Source organism: Sinocyclocheilus rhinocerous, unplaced genomic scaffold (genome assembly GCF_001515625.1).
Source record: "Sinocyclocheilus rhinocerous isolate Xijiao unplaced genomic scaffold, SAMN03320098_v1.1 scaffold1213, whole genome shotgun sequence".
Classification (NCBI taxonomy): domain Eukaryota; kingdom Metazoa; phylum Chordata; class Actinopteri; order Cypriniformes; family Cyprinidae; genus Sinocyclocheilus; species Sinocyclocheilus rhinocerous.
The window spans coordinates 230,529-238,515 of NW_015625600.1; the positions used below are offsets into that span (position 1 = coordinate 230,529).

Here is a 7,987-nt window from a genome sequence, read left to right on the forward strand (position 1 = left end):
TTGGAAAGCAGGGTGGCCGATATAATTGTATTTATTTTAATTAATATTTAAGAAATTTGAAAATACTTTGTAAAATAAACATACTTATACTTTAGATGACGAAGTATAAATATTTAATAAAAATATCATTAAAAAGGAAGTAAACTGTAACCACCAGAGCACTCTGGGAAGTTTGTGTGCATTGGGAATCATATTTTTTTCAAATAAAGCCAAGGTAACACTCATTTTACATACAGCACACAGTGAAAATGACTTGAATATGACAGTGGGCAAATGCATAAAGGGCAGCATAATTTGAGATCACGAATTTAATGTTTAAAGCATTCAATTTGCACAGACCGAAAGTCACGCAGAGAACACGCGATCATGCAGGTCCACATGCACACTTCACAAGATCTCACAACTGGATTCCACTAAGTCTGCAAGGTTTGTGAAATAAAATTTTCATTAGCCATCTACAGATTTGTTAAAATGTAAATGTGTATTTGCTGAATGCTAACGGCAAACGAGAAAGTATTATAATGTTTGCTTTTCTATTACTAATAATATAAAAGCAATCGTTATAATACTTTTTGTATACATTTTAATTCCTTTGTTTAACAGTTCTATCGGATTATTAGACAGACTTCTATCCGTATTAGACAGAACTGTTAACGACGACGGCGAAGAAGAGGGAGAATGTGAGCACTGTGTGCTCAGGCGCTGCCGCTCTCAACGCCGTCAAAATAAATGTCCCGCCTCGAACGCATCGGCCAAACAGAAAAACTTATCGGCCGATGCCGATATTCGAAAAATGCCAAATATCGGCCTTGGCGATATATCGCTCGACCACTAGAATTGAGTGCTGTGCCTTCCTGTGATGAGGAGATTGTGAATAAAGAATGAATATTAGTCGAATTTAAAATAAACATTTGCATTTGAATGTTAGGAGTGCGTCAGGGAGCGTCATTAGTGGTTTCAGAGTTTTTCAGAATTATAATTTTATGTGTTTGACTGTCTTGGCGAATATTCACATAAACACAGTCTTAGAAAACAGTTATGACTTAAATGAAACCAAAAAGTTGAGAAAGAAAACTCATATGTATCAGTATATTGGATCCGTGCATTACGTCTTAAAGGCAGGGTATGTGATTTTTCAAAAACACTTTAGAAAACTGATTCGGGCCGAATAGCAAAACAAACTTGTAGCCAATCAGCAGTGTCTACTCGTGATGTGGAGGAGAGAGCTTTCAGTGCATGGGACGGACATTAGCCGAGCCGAGCGACAGAAAGATAGAGATGGCGGATAAAAAAACAAAAGAGGAAAACGTCTGCGGAACGACAAGGCAAGAAGTAGGACCCGTGTAAATATCGGATCAGCTTTCCAGCGCTGGAGAGAACTCAAGGAGCGGAGGCCTGCGATCGGACGCCGAGGTTGCTATGTTTCTTCTCAGTAGGTGAGTAACACCGTGTCTACAACAACTAAAGTCTGCCTACACTGGACGCGATAAAACGACCGTTGAAAACCATTTGAAATTTGTGTCAGCACGTCATAAATAGAACCCGGCAGCAGTTTTCTGTCGGGATTTGTTGCGCCGCGCCGCGCCGCTCACGTCCGTAGACACGGTGTAACATTGGTTTTGCTTTGTTTCACAGAACTAATCGTGGCCTGGGTTGCGTACGTATATGTGGGGCGGAGCTATCAAAATAGGGGCAAGACCCTTTTGGGGTAGGGCCGTGTTTGTTTTGGTGATTTCAAATATAAACATTGACTACCAGAAATCCCTTACTCTGCCTTTAAAACAGTTTGTGCAATAGATGCCCTCCATTGACATCTAGTGGCTCACCCCAGTCAATGCATTATCAGAGTTATGATTAATTGGAGAGAATGACAACAAATCCAAATTAAATGAGCACTCTTAAAAGAAACTATAACCATTTATCCTTTTATTGATAACATTGACAAATACCCCAAGTATTTACACACTACATTTTGCAGATAAGAAAGTCGCTTGAATCATTTGAGATCTAAAAATGCCATGTTTATTTCAAATCACAGTGTCACCTAGACATAAAAAAAAAAAAAAAAACTGAAGGTGCAAATAAGAGCTTTCCCCAGCTTAACATTTCATCACTTGCCTCTGGTTAAAGCTGAAAATGTCCCTAGACTCTCCACACATAAAATTATCAATGTAATCAGTCAAAATTACACAAATAATAATATAACCACAATTCACAAACATCCTTTCAACAATGCAGGAAGCTTATGGGGCCGAACGAAACTGAACTTTAAATATAGCAACAAATTGTGCATTTTGAAAGCTGGGAAGAGTAGAAAAAAAAAATAAAAAATAACTACGTCAACAGCCACACAGAAACACACCACCTTAAATAGTTTTAAAAGAGTATGTACTGCTACCACTTTGTTTATTGTTGAACGGTGTGGAAATATTTTGTTTTTGCCAATGCAGTTTAATAGCAAGCTGTAACTGGACCACCAGCAAACCCAGCACTGAGAAAGTTTGGTTGTCTAAAGTCAGAGCTTGCATGCATTGGGCATCTCTACTGGTGATCAGTTTATAGCAGCCTTGACATCAAGACCTCTTAGACCCAGACTTAACTGATACTAATTGGCAGCGAACAAATAACTTGCTGCCCAATTAGGACAAACGAGTTCTTTAGTCATCCTCATCTTCCTCTTCTTCATCCTCCTCCTCATCGTCGTCATCATCATCATCGTCATCCTTGGGTTTGGATTTGGCAGATGATGCCCCTCCGCTTCCTTTCCCCTTTCCTCTGTAGTCAGCCATGTCCTGAGAAAACAAAACACTATAACACAACTCTTACGCTAATCAAGGCTGCACTGAATAAACAATACAGTAAACCAGTAATATTGTAAAGTATTACAACGATTTAAAATGGTTTCTATTTGAATGCATTTTAAAATGCAATTTATTCCTGTGATGGCAAAGCAGAATTTTCAGCAGCCATTTCTCCAGTGCCGCAGGACCCTTCAGAAATCAATCGCTCATTTGTTCAACACTATCCACACTGAATAATGAACAGCATTTTGAGAGAGGTCATGCTCCACCTTCTGATACTTGTCCTTCAGTTTGTTGGCCTTGGACAGGAAGGGCTGCTTCTCAGAATCAGACAGATTGTTCCACATCTCTCCCAGCTTCTTGGCTATATCTCCAATGCCCAGACCGGGGTTCTGAGCCTTTATGCTGGGCCTTTCTTCTGCACAGAACAGGAAAAATCCAGACCTGGGAAAAGGAAAAAAAGACAACCATTTAAGTAACTAAACCAAATAAGGGCAGATTCCATCCAGAATCACGGAAATAAGCTCTAGAAATAAGTCATGTAAAAGGAAAGCAGTTAACGACGACGGCGAAGAAGAGGGAGAATGTGAGCACTGTGTGCTCAGGCGCTGCCGCTCTCAACGCCGTCAAAATAAATGTCCCGCCTCGAACGCATCGGCCAAACAGAAAAACTTATCGGCCGATGCCGATATTCGAAAAATGCCAAATATCGGCCTTGGCGATATATCGCTCGACCACTAGAATTGAGTGCTGTGCCTTCCTGTGATGAGGAGATTGTGAATAAAGAATGAATATTAGTCGAATTTAAAATAAACATTTGCATTTGAATGTTAGGAGTGCGTCAGGGAGCGTCATTAGTGGTTTCAGAGTTTTTCAGAATTATAATTTTATGTGTTTGACTGTCTTGGCGAATATTCACATAAACACAGTCTTAGAAAACAGTTATGACTTAAATGAAACCAAAAAGTTGAGAAAGAAAACTCATATGTATCAGTATATTGGATCCGTGCATTACGTCTTAAAGGCAGGGTATGTGATTTTTCAAAAACACTTTAGAAAACTGATTCGGGCCGAATAGCAAAACAAACTTGTAGCCAATCAGCAGTGTCTACTCGTGATGTGGAGGAGAGAGCTTTCAGTGCATGGGACGGACATTAGCCGAGCCGAGCGACAGAAAGATAGAGATGGCGGATAAAAAACAAAAGAGGAAAACGTCTGCGGAACGATAAGGCAAGAAGTAGGACCCGTGTAAATATCGGATCAGCTTTCCAGCGCTGGAGAGAACTCCAGGAGCAGAGGCCTGCGATCGGACCCTGAGGTTGCTTTGTTTCTTCTCAATAGGTGAGTAACACCGTGTCTACAACAGCTAAAGTCTGCCTACACTGGACGCGATCAAACAACCGTTGAAAACCATTTGAAATTTGTGTCAGCACATCATAAATAGCACCAGGCAGCAGTTTTCTGTCGGGGATTTGTTGCGCCGCGCCGCTCACGTCCGTAGACACGGTGTAACATTGGTTTTGCTTTGTTTCACAGAACTAATCGTTGCCTGGGTTGCGTATGTATATGTGGGGCGGAGCTATCAAAATAGGGGCAAGACCCTTTTGGGGTAGGGGCGTGTTTGTTTTGGTGATTTCAAATATCAACATTGGCTACCAGAAATCGCTTACTCTGCCTTTAAAGTGACCGAATGCTTGTGTCTGTCCTGAATGTTAATTAGAATACAAAAGAGAAAAAAAATCACTTGCTGCTATTCACCAAATAGTTTTTGTAACTTCAATTGTAAGATTTTGACTATTTTAAATTTTAAATGTACACATTTATTGTATTACTTATTTATACAGCAAAGACTATGCAGTGTTATTTTACATTTATTTTGATTACTTTACTGTTTGATTACTTTACGTTTCTGTATGAATACTACCGTTAAACCTACCTGAAAAACTTAAAGCACTTTTTATTTAACTTGTATCTTTATTCTACTAATATATATATATATACACACACACACACATACACACACACTAAGGATGTGCATCTCCATGACTGAGGCCGGTACGATACGCATCTCAATGCATAGCCAACGATACGATACATTAAAGATACATATGAAGCAGCTACCGATGCGATGCGATTCACCCTTATTACGATGTAGTGCGATCCGATTTCGATTCGATTCAACAATGCGATTCGATGCAATATGATGCAATGGAGAAAATATGATCACTTTTAATGCCTCGAGGCCTGTTTCATAAAATAAGTTAACCAAATAAGCCAGGCTTATTTCAGTTATGCCGAGTTCACACTGCACGATTTTAGCCAGATTTTTCACTTTTTAAATTGTCAACACGTTGCCGACGCCCACAAAATATTTGGCATGCTAAATATCTGGAGCTGTCGGCGATTCACAATCACGCTGTGTGCAATGATTTCTGACTGAAAACTACATCGGCGATGACCTACAGCCAATGAGAGACCAAGATACAGGGCAGCGGTTAGTTCGGGGAGGAGTTATAGACCAGAATATCAGTATTTTAATAGATATATGAACAATTATATCATACAGAAACAAGCACAAACATTTGCGTGACCAGCCACAACATCAGCATAATAGTTACTGCAAAATTATTTACCTCCAACTCTCTTTGCAGAACACCCAATCCCTGTTCCCTGCATCTCCCTCCTGCATAATCGGTTTCTTTTTCTCCTTGTAGCTGGAAATCAGCTCACAGATAGTTTGCGGGCTATAAATATATATATATATTTTATAATGCCAGTCTTGCTCGAGAATTCCGGTCTGAGGCACACGGGCAGTGTTGGGCAAGTTACTTCCAAAATGTAATACATTATATATTACTAGTTACTGTCTTTTGAAAGTAATTAGTTACATTACAATATTACTGTCTCTGAATTGTAATGCGTTACACTACTTTTGAGTTACTTTCACCAAAATATCCACAGACTTATGACTAGGCATTCTAAAATGCTAAAATGTAGTTTATTGCTGCTCATTAAACATCCAGTAGTTCATAATGTGCTAGGTATATATGTACAAACAATAAACAATACCTAGCCTATAGGCAATTTTGAACGGTTTCAGAAGAACACAAGAATGAAAAATATAAGTTGCTAAACAAGCCAAAACGAATTGGGTTAATCAGTGGCGGGGCATGACGGGGCCCATCAGAAACTTGCTTAGCCCCGGCACAAGCAAACTGTGTGCAAGAGTTATGCCGGTGAACGTCAGTCAATTTACTATAGAGAAAGTAGAAGTAAAAAAAACCGACGGAGCTTTCTAACGCTGCATTAACGGCGCATATTCTCTGAGACAACAAGATACAAAATTACTTCAATGAGGGGCGTAACATTTCCGTCCCACGCTTGAGGTATTCAGCCAATCACAACGCACTGGATAGCTGGCCAATCACAGCACACCTCGCTTTTTCAGACCGATGAGTTTTGTAAAAATCGACACGTTTCAAAAAGGCGGGGCATAGAGGAGAAACAATAATGTACAGCATGTGGAAAATAGTGTTTTTTTAACTTTAAACCGCATAAACACATTTCATCAAATACACAAAATAATGTTCTTTTTAGCAGCATCATATGACCCCTTTAATATTAGCCTATAGTGAAAAACATGAGAAGAAACGTATTTCGTGTTAAACAGGTTGTTTTTGAAAATCTGTGCACGAAATAAAGCTGCTCTTAATTTTCATTGATGACTGCAGTGTTAATAATTTTAATTATAGGCCTATAATTCAAAATAAAATAAAAAAACTCTCAATAAGGAGTAGCCTAAGCTAATAGCCTAAATTTTAATTATCCTCACAGCGCGCCATACGGTAATGCGCTATGAAATTATTGTGGCGCACTATTTAAATTAACCAGTGTATCTATGTTTGGTTGACTGTATTTTATTCTGATAATGAACAGGCTGCAACGTTTGCAATGCTGTGTGAGCGTGAGGCGCCGGCGCGATCGAACAACGGAAACAAACAAAAAAATATTCCGTCATCTTTGGTCATACAGATCATTCGAAACTGCAATGTGTTTACTTTATTTCTGTCATCTAGGTTTCCTTTCCCTGGACTTTCGTAGAGCGCCGCGCCACACAAATAAGTTATTTTTAGTTAAACTTAATCTGTGTTGCTTGTCTGCGCTCGTCCGCCATATTTTTTCCTCTTCTCCGACCCCGCAGCTCTCTCCGATAGCTTAGTGTTAGTGGCACCAGTCCAGGTGTTTCCAGGTTTTACTCGTGCTATTTCTCCATGTTGGGAGTTTGGTTTCGCACATATTGCACCATGCATTCTTATGAGAGTTTGGTGTCGCACATATTGCCAAGCATTCTTATCCTTTTCTCCGATAAACTGAAAATAACAGGAGTGTGTCCATCTCACAAATGTAGAATCCGTCTCTGCAGTCATCTCAAACATCTAATTCCAGCAATAGAAGATAGACAAACTATTTTACCCGCCGAATTTTTTCTCTGGTGCTGTTTTGTGGTGTTGGTAATATGTTGTTGTAACTTGCGTTACTGAGATTGTAACGAGCGAATCGGGCAATCTTCCCATCCCTAATACGCACACATATATACATATATATTTGTGCTACTGCTTGTAATTTGTTTATTTGTTATTTTATTACTTACTTTTTACTTGCCTTTTTTAGTAAAAAAAAAAACAAACAAATCTGTTTGAAATCAGGTTTCCTTATGCTAACAAAATTACGTAGCAACATCTATAGTTGTACGCTTTCTGTATCTTCCTAACAATATAGACATAAAACAACACCTAATTATATAAACTGTAAAAACAAATATGTTAGTGAGGAAACATTAGGTGAGACGACAAATTTTTTTAAATATGTCTAAAAACCCCATCCCCCACATTACATTTTATATACATAGACAGAGATTGCTACACCAACTGATTTAAGTCAGGTTATTATGCTGCTTCTGTGTAATGTTCAGTAAAGCAAGCTAATAAATGAATTGGCAATGTAAATATGCAACGTTCATATGTGTGAATTACAAAAATCAAGTATTAAAGGGGTCATATGATGCGATTTCATTTTTTCCTTTCTCTTTAGAGTGTTACAAGCTCTTGGTGCATAAAGAAGATCTGTAAAGTTGCAAAGACTAAAGTCTCAAAACCAAAGAGATATTCTTTATAAAAGTTAAGAGT

At 38.7% G+C, this 7,987-nt stretch overlaps 1 protein-coding gene and 1 long non-coding RNA gene across 2 annotated transcripts in view; both read right to left on the minus strand.

The window, feature by feature from the left end:
* Nucleotides 1-7,987, minus strand: part of LOC107758317 (decaprenyl-diphosphate synthase subunit 1-like) — a 15,705-nt gene that overhangs the window by 2,804 nt on the left and 4,914 nt on the right. The gene's annotated exons all lie outside the window — the stretch shown is intronic.
* LOC107758326 (uncharacterized) lies at nt 2,000-3,261 on the minus strand. Its single transcript, XR_001642014.1, has 2 exons — nt 3,071-3,261; nt 2,000-2,792 (listed from the first exon to the last, which is right to left on the minus strand). It is a non-coding gene; the product is annotated as an uncharacterized LOC107758326 (long non-coding RNA).